The sequence below is a fragment of the Carcharhinus amblyrhynchos genome, unplaced genomic scaffold, assembly GCF_965287045.1.
Source record: "Carcharhinus amblyrhynchos unplaced genomic scaffold, sCarAmb.v2.hapA scaffold_42, whole genome shotgun sequence".
NCBI classification, from domain to species: domain Eukaryota; kingdom Metazoa; phylum Chordata; class Chondrichthyes; order Carcharhiniformes; family Carcharhinidae; genus Carcharhinus; species Carcharhinus amblyrhynchos.
The window spans coordinates 2,664,112-2,679,203 of NW_027649783.1; the positions used below are offsets into that span (position 1 = coordinate 2,664,112).

A 15,092-nucleotide genomic window follows, 5' to 3' on the forward strand; every position below is an offset into this window, starting at 1 on the left:
AGAGAATCTATGCATGGAGCTAGAGTAAATGGGTGAAGTATTAAATGAGAACTTTGCGTCAGTGTTGACTGAAAATGTCGTGTATGATGATGAGTCTGGGGAAGGATGTGCAGGTGGTTTGAGTCATGTTGAAATCAAAACGGAGAAGGTATTGGTGCCCTTGAGAAATATTAAGGTCGGTAAGATAGTTCTGATGGGATATACCCCAAATACTGAGAGAGACAAGGGAGGAAATTGTTGGAGCCTGAGAGAAATCATTGCATTCTGACTGGCTACAGTGGGGGTCCCAGATGATTGGAGAATCGCCTATATTATTCCTCTGTTGAAGAAGGATAACACCAACAATCCAGGTAATTACAGGCCGGTGAGCCTTCCATCAATGGTCGGGGAATTATTGGAGAGAATTCGTCGAGACAGGGTATTTCCCACTTGGAAATGAGTGGACATATTAGTGAGAAACAACATGGTTTTGTTAAGGGGAGCTCTTGTCTCACGAACATGATCGAGTGTTTCAAGGAAGTGACGAAGATGGTTGATGAGAATAGGACAGTGAATGGTGTCTGCATGGACTCTCTTCATAGCTCAAATTCTCCATCCCAGGCAACGATCTGGTCCCTGGTAAATGGACACTGCGCCCTCTCCAGTGGAATCATATCTTTACTGTAGTGATTTGACCGGAAGTGCACACTGTCCTCCAGCGGTGGCTTCACCAAAATTTTTTTCCAACTGGAAATGAACCTTCCTGCTCTTACAATCATGCATTAATATTCCATTCCTCACGCTGCATGAATCTTCACAACTCACAGACTCAAAGGGATTTCCAATATTGAAAACAACATTGGAGGTTTCCTTTGTATTTTCCGGGATCTGGAAATCAGTGGATCATCCAAAATTAGAACTGAAAAATATGAAATCACAGCATCTATTGGCATTGTGCTAATATCAGGGTAATATTCGACGTGTTGACTACGTGGCGTCGCCACGTCAAAGGTGAGCCAAAATGCTGATGAATTGAACGAACGTCGATCTCAGGTCACGAAAAGTGTCGGTACAAATGTAAAGATTTGCATTTTTGAAAGTTTCATTTCTTGACAGTCTTTGTTTCTGTTTTCAAAGTTAGAGAACAACATAAAAGAGCGATAATCTCCCCGTCGGGGAATTGAACCCCGGACTCCCGCGTGACAGGCGGGGATACTAACCACTATACTATCGAGGATTTCCACTTTTGCCCGCCGAAACGCATTATACACTGGTTACTTACACTTCCGGAACGACAACTTAGTTCTGATGAGATCAGTTATTTTCCCCAATACGGAGAACCATTTAATGCCGCAAACAGCGGCTTTAACTAACTCATTAAGACTTTTGGATTAGCAGGAAAGAGAATGAGATGGATGCATGAAGGAAAAAACACAAATCAGGTGGAGACAGAAAGGTGCGTTTGCCGTTCATATCAAGCCGCATGTTCTATTTAATTTTGGAGGAAAGTCGGTGTCTTGAAGACTGAACATGCTGGACAATCTCAGCTGGTCTCTCTCCACAGATGATGTCAGACACACATCTGGTAGAAAGTATCCGCCTTCAGGATTTGATTGACATACATAGTTTTCTAATCTGAAGTCAGATGTTCCCCGACTCCGACACAGATGATTTTTCAAAATGTTATTTTCACGGGATGTTGCTGTCGCGGACTGGGCCAGCATTCCTTATCTAGTATTAATTTGGTGGTAAGTTCTTTCTTGAGCCACTGCAGTCCGTATGGTGTATGTACACACACTGTGCTGTTAGGGAGGGTGTTCCAGGATTGTGAGACAGCCACAGAAACGGCAATATATTTCCAAGTCAGGATGGTGTGTGTCTCTCGGAGTGGAACATGCAGGTGGTCCTTGTTTCTCTGCATCTGCTGCCCTTGTGCTTCCAGCTGAAAGATTTCGCGGGATTGGATGGTGCCTCGATACGGAAAAATCACCGTCAGGATTGGGATTTCAGAGAAATGTGATGCCTGAAAACAGCGTCTTAAACTTTCCGGCCATTCTGATCCACTCACTCAACGAACACCCGCCCTGCGCAAATCGATTTGAATTCCATCTCCATCCTCATTATATTTAAAACGTGTCTCCACCCATTTTTCAACCGCAGCCAGAGTCCTGGACCTGAGTCCCATCCTACAAACCCAGGGCTGGACAAATACAGACAGAATTCCAAACTCAGAGACAGTTCTGACAACGGCCGAGTTTCCCTACCCTTGTGTTCTTGATAAAAGGCAGAAAGCAAGTGTGTGCAGAGCAGAGTGGCGCAGCAGAAGCGTGCTGGGCCCATAACCCAGAAGATAATGGATTAAAGCCACCCTTTGCTATGATATTCGCATTCACATCCAAGTGGGGCACTTGGCTGCTGCCCCAGGGGTTATCCTGGTTTCGTTGGCAGTAAATGTGCACCCTCTTGTTGATTTGTGTCACCTTGGGCGACAGGTTTCTCTCAGTTGGTCGGGCATCTTATTCAGCACGGGTTTCATTCCCGTCTTAGGACGGAGATGATGAGACATTTCTTCACCCAAAGAGCCTGTGGAGTTCATTCGCACAGGAAGTAGTTGATGCCAAAACATTGAATGTATTCAAGAAGCGGTTAGATTTAGCACTTGTGACGAATGGGGTCAAAGGATATGGGGAGAAAGCAGGATTAGACTGCTGATTGGTCGATCAGCCATGATCGTGATGAATAGCAGAGGAGGATCGAAGGGCCAAATGGCCTCCTCCCGCTCCTATCTTCTATGTTTCTATGTAATATCGAGGTTATTTATGAAGGCCGCATTCTCAGCCTTGCTCCTGGCCTGAGGTGTGAATCCTCCGTTAAATCACCGCCAGTCAGTTCTCCTCTTTGATGACACGGAAATTTATCTGGGATTGTGGGCTTGGCTTTTATTTTATAAGCAATGGACACATCACATCCCTGACACATTGCTCCGATATAAAACTGTGTAAAGAAATAAAAGCTTGGCCTGTAAACCGGGAGTATTCCTAAAATATCATTTAATTAATGGTTTGAAATTGATCATTTCGGGAATATTATCCAGAAATAAAATCAACTGCACAAAGGCTCCAGACGCTTGACGTGATTTGAACAGGAAACTTTCATAATATGGGAGTAAGTCCCGCTATCGTTGCCCCACAAGCACATGCCGTGTCGCTGCTATACAGGCCTGATTTTCCTCATTAAACTGTATCATTTCAGTTCATTCTTTTTGGGGCTGTTTCTGGAGGTGTTACTGAGTCAGGAATGTAGGAACTGGACCGTAGTTTTTTTTTGTAGGTAACAGCAGCTAGAGTTTTCCCATGAAATGTTCTGGTGTCTGGGAATCAGCGGAGAGAACTGGATTGGATTGAGGATTGGCTGACTGACAGGGAGCAGAGGGTCGGGATAAATGGGGGAAAAATGGATCCTTCTTAGGCTGGCGAACTGTAACAAGCGGGGTGCCACAGGGGCCAGTCCTCGGATCTCAACTCTTTCCAATCTATATCAATGATCTGCAAGCAGGGACAGAGTGTAACACGACAACATTTGTGAATAATACACAATTTGTGGGAAAGCAGGCGGTGAAGAGGATGTAAAAATATTCCAGATGGATCTAGATATACTCAGAGAATTGGATAGCTTTCGGCAGATGGAGTTCAATGTGGATAAATGCGAAAGGCAAATTATTATCCTTCTGGAAAGCAGTTTCAAAATCTGTCTGGGCAGAGGGATCTGGCTGTCTCTGTCCAGAATCACAGAAAGTCAGTATGCGGGTAAAATGTATAATTTAAAAGGCAATTTGAATGTAAGCATATACTGCAAAAGAACTGGAGTAAGAAAGTAGAGAAATATTGTTTCAATTGTGTGGATGAAGTCACAACTGGAATATTGTGTCCAGTTTTGGTCCCCTTACTTGTGGAAAGATGAGGTGGTATTACATCCAGCACTTTTTCCCTTCCTTCTCTATGTGCGGTATGCTTTGTCTGCAAGAAACCATACCTTTCACTGTATACTATTTCATGTGACAAAAATAAATCAAATCAAATCAAATCCGGCTGTCAGAATGAGATTACCGGCGCGACTGGCGAGTTACAACCACAGGTCGACTTGGCGAGTGGTGAAAACTGATATCACTGCTTCTGATCTTCACCAGAACAGACAGTGAAATGGAACATTGTTCGGGAACGTTCCTGATCTTACAATGTTGTTACGAAAAGATGGTTCATAATCTGTGGGAGATATTGAAAAAATATTTTCATTTCGTGAGCTTTGGCGGTTGGCTCGTTGGTCTAGGGGTATGATTCTCGCTTAGGGTCGCGGCATTAAAATGCGAGAGATCCCGGACGAGCCCAGGGTTTATTTTTATTTTTTTCCAAAGTAGATTCCGAAAATGATTAAAATCAGGAGCAGATTCGAGTTCCCGAGAAATCATTGCAGAGAATATATTACTGCAGAACATGGTCCATTTACCAGTAACCAGATCGTTGTCTGGGATGGAGAATTTGAGCTGTGAAGAGAGACTGGATTGGATCAGACTGTTTTATTCAGAGCAGTGAAGGCTGAGAGGAGACCTGATTGAGGCATATAAGGAATGGACAGGGTGGACCGGAAGCTGCTGCTGCCTTATAGCACGGGCATTCGACCTCTGACCTTCGGGTAAGCGTTCTCCAAGGCGGCCTTCACGACACACGACAGCGCAGAGTCGCTGAGCAGAGACTGATAGCCAAGTTCCGCACACATGTGGAAGGGTCTCAACCGGGATCTTGGGTTCATGTCGCCCTACCTGTAACCCCCCGTGACTTGTCTGGGTTGCAAACCCTTAATTACTGTACTGTCTGGAGACAATACACATCTCTTTAACCTATGCATAATGCTCTTTCCACTCACATTTTTTGGCATCTTTAAGACTTGAATTGCAGGTTAGGTGTAAACGTTCGCATTCTAATCAGTAATCTGTAAACTGTCTATGCTGTTATATGCTCTGTCTGAGGCCAGAACTCTCCATTCACCCGGCGAAGGGGCAAACCCCAAAAGCTCATCAATGATCTGGATGATAATGTGGTAAATTGGTTCAGTAAATTTGCTGACGATATAAAGATTGGAGGAGTAGTGGACAGTGAGGAAGGTTTTCAAAGCTTACAGAGGGATTTGAGTCAGCTAGAAAAATGGGCAGAAAAATGGCAGATGGAGTTTAATGCAGACAAGTGTGAGGTGTTGCACTTTGGAAGGACAAACCAAGCTAGAACATACAAAGTTAACGGTAGGACACTGAAGAGTGCAGTAGAACAGAAGGATCTGGGAATACAGATACAGAATTCCCTAAAAGTGGCGTCACAGGTAGATAGGGTCGTAAAGAGTGCTTTTGAAAATTGGCCTTTATAAATCAAAGTATTGAGTATAAGAGTTGGAATGTTATGGTGAGGCTGTATAAGACATTGGTGAGGCCGAATTTAGAGTACTGCATGCAGTTTTGGTCACCTAATTACAAGAAGGATATTAATAAGGTTGAAAGAGTGCAGAGAAGGTTTACAAGGATGTTGCCGGGATTTGAGAAACTGAGTTACAGAGAAAGGTTGAATAGGTTAGGACTTTATTCCTTGATCTTAGAAGAATGGGGGGAGATTTGATAGAGGCGTGCAAAATTATAATGGGTATAGATAGAGTGAATGCAAATAGACTTTTTCAACGGAGGCGAGGGGAGGAAAAAAAAGTAGAGGACATGGGTTAAGGGTGAAGGGGAAAGGTTAAAGGGAATATTGGGGTGGGCGGGGAGGGCTTCTTCACACAGAGAGCGGTGGGAGTGTGGAATGAGCTGCCGGATGAAGTGGTAAATGCGGGTTCATTTTTAACATTGAAGAAAAGCTTGGACAGGTACATGGATGAGAGGGGTGCGGAAGGATATGGTTCAGGTGCAGGTAAGTGGGACTAGGTAGAAAAATGGTTCGGCACAGCCAGGGAAGGCCAAAAGGCCTGTTTCTGTGCTGTAATGTTCTATGGGAATGGGGAATAAATGCTGCAGCTGCGGCGCAAAGAATGACATGTTGGACTTTCCATCGTTATCTGGTGAGATATTCAAAGATTGTGGTCAGGAACTCATTGGAGTCGGCTTTTTAGAGAAGGAACTGGTGGATCAATGCTTTCAGAGAAGTGAAACTGCCGCCCCGAAAGTCAAACAATCCCCACAGTGCAGAAGAAGGGCATTCGGCCCATCGAGTCTACACCAACAGCAATCCGACCCAGGCCGCATCCCCACACACTGAGTTTACCCCCAATAAAGGGGCAGTGAAGACGTATTTCCGACGAGGATGGGATGCAAACCCAAATGTGTAGAATGCAATGAAGTAGCAATCCATCGCCTTCACCACTGGGCCACCTCGTCATACAAAAATGCCCTTTCTAATCACCTCTTGAACAAAGAACACATTTCTCCTGTAGGATAATGTTGTGTTTCTACTTTCTCGTTAATTTTGCTTCGTTGTTACCCTTCCAATCTATTTAAATCCCGAGAAAATAAAGAGGGAGACAATTCCCTGTTTGGTTTTTGAATTCACCAAACACAACACAGATGTAAAAGGCCCGTAAGGTCTGTGAGCTTGTGGCGCAACGGTAGCGCGTCTGACTCCAGATCAGAAGGTTGTGTGTTCAAATCACGTCAGATTCAAGGAACAATTATTCATCCGTCCTCGGATTTTGGATCTGGATAAAGTTTATTGTTCCTGAAATGACGAATTTCAAAACGATGAGAGATACAGTACTTTATGTATTTGCTCAATCTGCGCCTGTACCTCGGGCAATAAAAAGACAATATAATGAAAGAAATGTATCTCAGCTGTAAAGCACTTTGAAACTTCCAGCCGTTTGGGAAAAAAAAACACATTTCGAGACAAGATAAAAGCAAAATACTGCCAATGCTGGAATCTGAAACAACAAATGAAAATGCTGGAAAAACTCAGCAGGCCTGACATCATCTGTGGAGAGGGACCAGCTGAGATTGTCCAGAATGTTCAGACTTCAAGACACCCCGTCTTTCCTCCAAAATTAAAAAGAACATGCGGTTTGATATGAACGGCAAACGCACCTTTCTGTCTCCACCTGATTTGTGTTTTTTTACTTCATGCATCCATCTCATTCTCTTTCCTGCTAATCCAAAAGTCTTAATTAATTCGTTGAAGCCGCTGTTTGCTGCATTAAATGGTTCTCCGTATTGGGGAAAATAACTGATCTTGTCAGAACTGAGTTGTCGTTCCGGAAGTGTAAATGGCAAGTGTACAATGCGTTTCGCCAATAACAGGGTCAGTTCCTCGTTAGTATAGTGGTTAGTATCCCCGCCTGTCACGCGGGAGACTGGGGTTCAATTCCCCGACGGGGAGTTCACCGCAATTTTATTATGCCAAATTGTACTTGTGTTGTTCTCTAATTTTGAAAACGGCAAAAATAAAAGACTGTCAAGAATTGAAACTTTCGAAAATGGAAATCTTTACATTTGTACCAACACTTTTCGTGACCCGAGATCAACGTTCGTTCAATTCATCAGCATTTTGGCTCACCTTTGACGTGGCGACGCCACGTCGTCAACACGTTGAATATTACCCTGACATTAGCACAATGTCAATAAATGCTGTGATTTCATATTTTTCAGTTCTATTTTTGGATGATCCACTGATTCCAAATCCCTGAAAATACAAAGGAAACCTCCAATGTTTTCCAATATTGGAAATCCCTTTGAGTCTGTGAGTTGTGAAGATTCATGCAGCGTGAGGAATGGAATATTAATGCATGATTGTAAGAGCAGGAAGGTTCACTTCGAGCTGGACAACATTTTGGTGAGGCCACCGCTGGAGGACAGTGTGCAGTTCCGGTCAAATCACTACAGTAAGGATTTGATTGCACTGGGGAGGGTGCAGTGTCCATTTACCAGGGACCAGATCGTAGACTGGGATGGAGAATTTGAGCTATGAAGAGAGATTGGATTGGATCAGATTATTTTACTTAGAGCAGTGAAGGCTGAGAGGAGACCTGATTGAGGTGTATAAGAAACGGACAGGGTGGATAGGAAGCTGCTGCTGACTCACAGCACCAGGGACCCGGGTTTGATTCCCGGTTTGACTCAGTGTCTGTGTGGAGTCTCCATGTTTCCCCGTGTTTGCGTAGATTTTCTCTGGGTGAGCAAAGATCAAAGAAAATTACAGCACAGAAACAGGCCCTTCGGCCTTCCAAGCCTGCATCGATCATGCTACCCGACTTATCTAAACCCTCCTTCCATTCCGGGGACCAGATCCCTCTATTTCCATCTTATTCATGAATTTGTCAATACACCTCTGAGAAGTCACTACCGTATCCATTTCCACTACATCCGTGGCAAAGAGTTCCAGGCACCCACCACTCCTTCCCTCATACATCTCTTTTAAACTTTGTCCCTCACACCTTAAACCTTTGCCTCCTAGAGACTGATTCTTTCACCCAGGGGGAAAAAAAAAGCTTCTGACTATCCACTGTGTCCATGCCTCTCGTAATCTTGTGGACTTCTCGCAAGTCGCCCCTCAAACTCTTTCGTTCTCGTGAGGACAAACCAAGTTTCTCGAAACTCTCCTCATAGCTAATGCCATCCTTAGCAGGCAACATCCTAGTAAATCTTTTCTGCACCCTCTCCAAAGCCTCCACATTCTTCTGGTAGTTTGGCGGTCGGAACTGAACACTAAATTCCAAGTGCAGCCTCAGGAAGGTTCTATAAAGCAGCAACATGACTTGCCAATTTTTAAACTCAATGTCTCAGCCGATGAATGCAAGAATGCTATGTGCCTCCTTGACTACCTTCTCCACCAGCATTGCCAATTTCAAAGACCTGTGGACCTGTCCACTCAGATCCCTTTGGCTATCAATACTCTTATGGGTTCTGCCATTTACTGTATATTCCCTATCTGTATTAGACCTTCCAAAATGAATTAACCCACATTTGTCCGGATTAAATTCCATCGGCCATCTCTCTGCCCAAGTCTCCAACTGATCTATATTCTGCTGTATCCTCTGATGGCCCTCATTACTACCCACAAATCCACCATCGTTTGTGTTGTCTGCAAACTTACTAATCAAATCAGTTACATTTTCCGCCAAATAATTTATATGTTACAAACAGCAAAGGTCCCAGCACTGATCCCTGAGGAACCACTTGCCACAGCCCTCTATTCAGAAACAAATCCTTCCAGTGTGATCCTCTGCCTTCTTTGACTGGGTAAGAAGTCTCACAACACCAGGTAAGAGTCCAATCAATTTATTTGATCGTAAACTCACATGCTTCCGGGGTTTGCCCCTTTGTCGGGTGATGACGCAAGGATATTTTGGCCTTGGAGGGAGTGCAGAGGAGGTTTACTAGGCTGATGCCGGAGTTGAGGGGGTTGAGCTATGAGGAGAGGCTGAATAAACTAGGCTTGTACTCGTTAGAGTTTAGAAGAATGAGGAGAGATCTCATTGAGACATATAAGATGATGAATGGGATGGATAGGATAGAGGTGGAGAGGCTCTTCCCGCTCAGAAAGGACAGTAAGACTAAAGGCCACAGCCTCAAGATAAAGTGGGGCGGTTTAGAACGGAGTTGAAGAGGAACTTCTTCACTCAAAGCATGGTGAATCTCTGGAATTCTCTGCCCGTTGAAGTGGTGGAGGCTGCCTCGCTAGATATATTTAAGACGCGGGTGGATAGGTTTTTGATAGGCAAGGGGATTAAGGGTTATGTGGAGAGGGCGGGAATGTGGAACTGAGACACGACAGGTCAGCCATGATCTTATTGAATGGCGGGGCAGGCTCAAGGGGCTAGGTGGCCTACTCCTGCTCCGATTTCGTATGTTCTTATGTTCTTATGAATGGGCAAACCCAGAAAGCTTGTGGGTTTACGATCAAATAAACCGATTGGACATTAACCTGGTGTTTTGAGACTTCTCACTGTGTTTACCCCAAACCAACGCCGGCATCTCTACATCATGACTTCATCAAAACAGACAGTGAAATGGAACATTGTTCAATAAATCTCTCAGTGGTCAAAAAAAATTGCCTAACTTTGGGACACTTTGAAAAGTTCAGGGGATAGGTTGTCGTGGGTGGCTCGTTGGTCTAGGGGTATGATTCTCGCTTTGGGCACAGTATTAGAATGCGAGAGGTCCCGGGTTCAAATCCCGGACGAGCCCTGAAATTTTTTTTCTAAAGATAATTCTTTGCAATGAAGGTGGCGACAACGAATGAAAGACGAAGCAGTGTTTACCTCCCGGGAACTCATTGCAGAGAAAATATCTCTGCAGAACTCGGAAAGCAACCATACAGTCTGACAGGACTGGGAATCCCAGTCAGATTTTAATTTTTCCATGTTTTCCTTTAATTCCGGTGTCCCCAAAGATTAGCGCGGGCCTCTGGATTACCAGCCCAGTGACATCACCTTTCATCCCTGTAATCAGAAACACTTCACTCAGCTCGTTATTAAACCTCTTCCTCCACAGAATTTTATTAAACTATTTGCTACAAAGCCTGTTGCTCCATTCGGGGGCATCAATAATTTATTAAGATCACACAAAAAAGATAGATTTCTTCGGAGGAGGCTAAAATAATGAGGTGAGAAAATGTAATGGCCAAAACAACAAGGAAATACATTCTGAGAAAGCGCCCCGCAATGTTTGCAAGAAAATGCAGAGCTTTCAGCTGAAGAAGGAAATCTCAGTTTGCCGGAAGTTTTACCAGATTTCTGCGTAAAACGACCGCGACAGGACTCGAACCTGTAATCTTCTGATACCATCATCACCAGAATTACCGAAGTCAGACGCCTTATCCATTAGGTCACGCGGTCAACAGATGCAAGTCATCCCCAAATGTTAGCGCCATGTGAATAACTGCCGTGATCATATTTATTTTCAGTTTTGTTTTTAGTTACTTCTCTGATTCCCAGATGCCAAAAAAATTAAGTGGAATCCCCAGAGTTTGTCAACAGCAGAAATCTAACGTCCACTTCTAACATTCTTTTGGTGCCTGTCTGTGTGGAGATTGCACGCTCTCCCCGTGTCTGCGTGGGTTTCCTTCGGATGCTCCGGTTTCCTCCCATCTCCAACGACGAGCAAATTTGGTGGATTGTCCAGGGTAAATTGACCCTTACTGTTAGGCGGATTAGCAGAGTAATTACGTAGAGTGACAGGGAGGGATTCACTGTCGGAGAGTCGGTGCAGAATTTCTGGGCCGAATGGCCTCCTTCCGCACTGTCGGGATGCTTTGCCTCCTGCACTTCCTGTCTTCAATCTTCAATGCCTGTCCCCGAATCCTTCTGCTAGCAGCTAATGCAGCAACTTCCCCCTGTGAACCTTAGTTCAATATGTTCTACTCTTTTACACCTCTCTTCCAGCGCCACTCAATCCCTTTTGCTGCACAGAGAGAAACTGCGAGTTATCCAGCCATACCTTGGAGCTAAAATCCCTCACCGCTGGATCCAAAACAGTAAATCTCCTTTCCCCCTTCATAAGGACTCTCACACACTTTGTAAAGTCTGTTTCCCGGATCTGGGGGCAATCCTAAAACAGCTACAGTTAATCAGAGCTTCATAAAGATTGAGCAGAACTTCCCAGTTTTTATACTCAGTATCTCCAGTTATGAAGATAAACATCCAATCCGCCTTCCTGACAACTCTCTTAAAATCGTCTCTCTCCTTCAAAGATCTCTCTGACTCTCAGGTCCCCCTGAGCCTGCACACTGCTCAGAACTGGACCATTCAGTTTCTATTGCCTTTCCCCATCTCTTCTGTCAAAATGCAGCACTGTTCCTGAGTGTGGGATTATTAATTTGTCTCTGCTACAAAATCAGTGAGAGTTGAGACTGCAGCTTCTGTTTCTCCACTGTTAGGCTGACAGCACCGTGGTTGTTCCCTCACCTCAGGGACAGCAGCAGTTTAAGAAAGCAGCAAACCACCACCTACTTAAGGTCGGTTAGGGATTGGCAATGAACGTTGGCCTAGTCAGTGGTACCCACCTCTCGAAATGAATAAAACAAATAAAAACTCGCAACTCCAACTGGAGACGGAGAGACACAGAACAAATCTCACTCACATGCATGCGTTGGATACAATATGAATCACCCAATCACATTCCCGAACAGAGGGTAAAAGGCAGTCGAAATTGAGCGATCGTTATCCACTTCCAGTTTAACCAGAGTTTTATACAAGAACAGAGAAGGTCTTAACACAACAGACAACATTTTAACCCAACATGGAACATCATGAGATCAGATAATTAACATTAGCAAAACGGAAAACATCTTCACGGAGAATATTTTGACACAACAGAGCAGTGCAGAGGAGGTTCACTAGGCTGATACCAGAGATGAGGAGGTTAGCCTATGAAGAGAGACTGGATAGACTGGGTCTGTACGCGTTGGAGTTCAGAAGGATGACGGGGGGATCTTACCGAGACATATAAGATAATGGAGGTGATAGATAGGATAGAGATAGAGAGATTCTTCCCGCTCAGAAAGGATAGCAAGACTAGAGGGCACAGCCTCAAGATAAGGAGTGGGGGGCAGTTTAGATCAGATTTGAGGAGGAACTTCTTCACTCAAAGGCTGGTGAATCTCTGGAATTCACTGCCCATTGAAGTGGTGGGGGCTACCTCGCTAAATATATTTAAGTCACGGGTAGAGAGGTTTTTGATAGACAAGGGAATTAAGGGTTATGGAGAGAAAGCGGGAAAATGAAACTGAGCCACTTCAGATCAGCCATGATCTTACTGAATGGCGGGGCAGGCTCGAAGGGCGAGATGGCCTACTCCTGCTCCTATTTCTTATGTTCTTATGTAACAGGGAACACGTTTACAGAACAGGGCATATATTAAGAGAGTATTTTAAAAATATTGACACAAGATGGATCATATTTACGCAGCCGGGAAGGCATTTTAGACAACAGCAGAAAACATTTCTCAACAACTGAGAGCACAGTTACACAGCAGGAAATATATTTATAAACACGTATTTGCAACAGAACATTCCTTTTAAAATAGTGATCGACTCTCCAATTCCGTATCTTGCCGGTTTCCCAACACTCTGTCCGTCGTTCCATGTGTCCAAACAGTCTCTCATGCTGCTATTGTGTGTTTTTCTCTGTCTATTGTCTTCTCGGTGTGATGCAGTGATGCCTCCTCACACTGGTGTTCCTATTAAACGACAGAGGAGTGACCATCTGTCTGACTACATTGATGGGCAGCAGAGTCACCCTTTTGTCGTTGCAGAGTGGCGCAGCGGAAGCGTGCTGGGCCCCTAACCCAGAGGTCGATGGATCGAAACCATCATCTGCTATTCCTGCGCACAGTGATGATGGAACAACTTAACGATAACTGTGAAGCAGTTGTGCCTTTTAGCTGGGGTACACAAACTGTTATTTGGCTTCCCTTTTCCCCGAAAAACCTCGATCTGGAGTAAATGGCTTTTTCTGCAACCAGAGCCTTACACAAGAAGAGGGAACATCTTAACACAACATGCAACAATTTACAGACAAAAAAAGTCCTCACGGAGAATCTTTTTTACACAACAGGGAACACGTTTGCAAGGGAAGGCGATATGTGAACAGACAAGAAGAAAAAATATTTCCAGAGCCGGAAACACAACAACAGGGCAGCATATTTCACAACAGCAGAAAGAAAAAAAACACTCACCGACATTTGAGACAGTTACCTGGGTAAGATTAGCCTGGAGAGATATTGGCAAAACACGGATAATTGGGAATAACTCCGCGGTAAAAAGACAATGGACAGCATGAACACTTTGGGCCGAACGGCCTGTTTCCATGCTGTAACCCTCTATATCATAGAGCACAGCAGGAAATATATTTACAAACTGTGAAACACTTTACACAACAAAAGTTGTGTAAAGTCCCCTCTCATCAACTCTATCCCCTCTCATCAACTCTATATGAAGGCGGGATCTTGTTGTTTAGTGACTGAGTGCACACAATCTGTATCTACATCTGATCAAATAGAATTCAGATTGTAAACAATATCAATATTTGAACCAGCCCTGGGTTAACCCAGGCACAGCTCTGATTGGCTGCAGCCCCCTGAATCTGGGGAACAGACACTGTGAGCATCGCCGGCCTCAGAGGCTTTCACACTTACTGAGCTGGGAAACTCCAACTAATCCCCGAGAATCCACAGCACAGAGCGAGAGGAGAGGAAAACCTGTCCTGGGAGCTGTCAATCTGAGACACAGTTTGACCTGTCAATGTGCAGATGTGAAGCTGCTCCTTCCATTCCCAATCTGCTATAACCAGGAGTTCCTAACGCCCAATAATGACCAGCTTGCAGCAATGTGTTTGAATGAACACGATGTCATATCATCCAAGCAGCATTTTGAAATGATCATTCAGTGTATTCTGATGAAATTTATTTCTTATGTTCTGTGTGTCATTCCATAAGAATCTTCCTCTGAAATGAGACCTTGTTTTGTCCTTGCGCTCCTGATGCTGTTGTTTTTCAATCTGCTCACATTATGATTTCCCTCATGGAACCAGAGAAAGGGAACAGCACTGAATCATTCGGCTTATCTTGTCCATGCCAGCCTGAGGGCACCCAGGTGTCCTCTTCAAGCTCACCTTCCTGCACTTGGCCCGGAGCCATGGAGCTGAAAGCATGATGGTGATCCACATACTTGGCACAAAAATACCAGAAGGAGTTCCGGCTCTGGGGCTGCCGGAAGCAAACACTTTCAGTGATAATCGCTGACGAGCAGGACTCGAACCTGCGTGGGGAAATCCCAGTGGATTTCTAATGCTAACGCCTTAACCACTCGGCCATCACAGCGCCAAAATTCCGGCCCCCCTAATATAATCACCTCAGTAGCGTTCATACTAACTTCATCAGGCACCGTTATTGTACAAAGCACAGTGTGTGATCTGAAATTTGTTCCTCTACTTTCGTATCTTTGTCTCTGACGGACAACTCACTGACTGGGTCAGAGACTTGTTTTTGTATCTCGGTAATTTTTCATTACAAACAAATTAGGCCCGAATAAAAAGAAAAAGAAAAAGAGAAATCTCTATTGTATTTCATTATCGTCAAATGTTGTATTCGC

At 44.4% G+C, this 15,092-nt stretch overlaps 5 non-coding genes across 5 annotated transcripts; 3 read left to right on the forward strand and 2 right to left on the reverse strand.

Annotated features, from left to right (window-relative positions):
- Positions 1-1,144: 1,144 nt before the first annotated feature.
- trnad-guc (transfer RNA aspartic acid (anticodon GUC)) lies at positions 1,145-1,216 on the reverse strand. The gene has a single exon. It is a non-coding gene; the product is annotated as a tRNA-Asp (tRNA).
- A 5,385-nt stretch (positions 1,217-6,601) lies between these two features.
- Positions 6,602-6,673, forward strand: trnaw-cca (transfer RNA tryptophan (anticodon CCA)). The gene has a single exon. It is a non-coding gene; the product is annotated as a tRNA-Trp (tRNA).
- Positions 6,674-7,310: 637 nt separating this feature from the next.
- trnad-guc (transfer RNA aspartic acid (anticodon GUC)) lies at positions 7,311-7,382 on the forward strand. Its single transcript has one exon. It is a non-coding gene; the product is annotated as a tRNA-Asp (tRNA).
- A 2,722-nt stretch (positions 7,383-10,104) lies between these two features.
- On the forward strand, positions 10,105-10,189 carry trnap-ugg (transfer RNA proline (anticodon UGG)). Its single transcript is given in 2 exon segments — positions 10,105-10,140; positions 10,154-10,189. It is a non-coding gene; the product is annotated as a tRNA-Pro (tRNA).
- A 558-nt stretch (positions 10,190-10,747) lies between these two features.
- On the reverse strand, positions 10,748-10,839 carry trnar-ucg (transfer RNA arginine (anticodon UCG)). Its single transcript is given in 2 exon segments — positions 10,748-10,783; positions 10,803-10,839. It is a non-coding gene; the product is annotated as a tRNA-Arg (tRNA).
- Between the last annotated feature and the right edge of the window lie 4,253 nt (positions 10,840-15,092).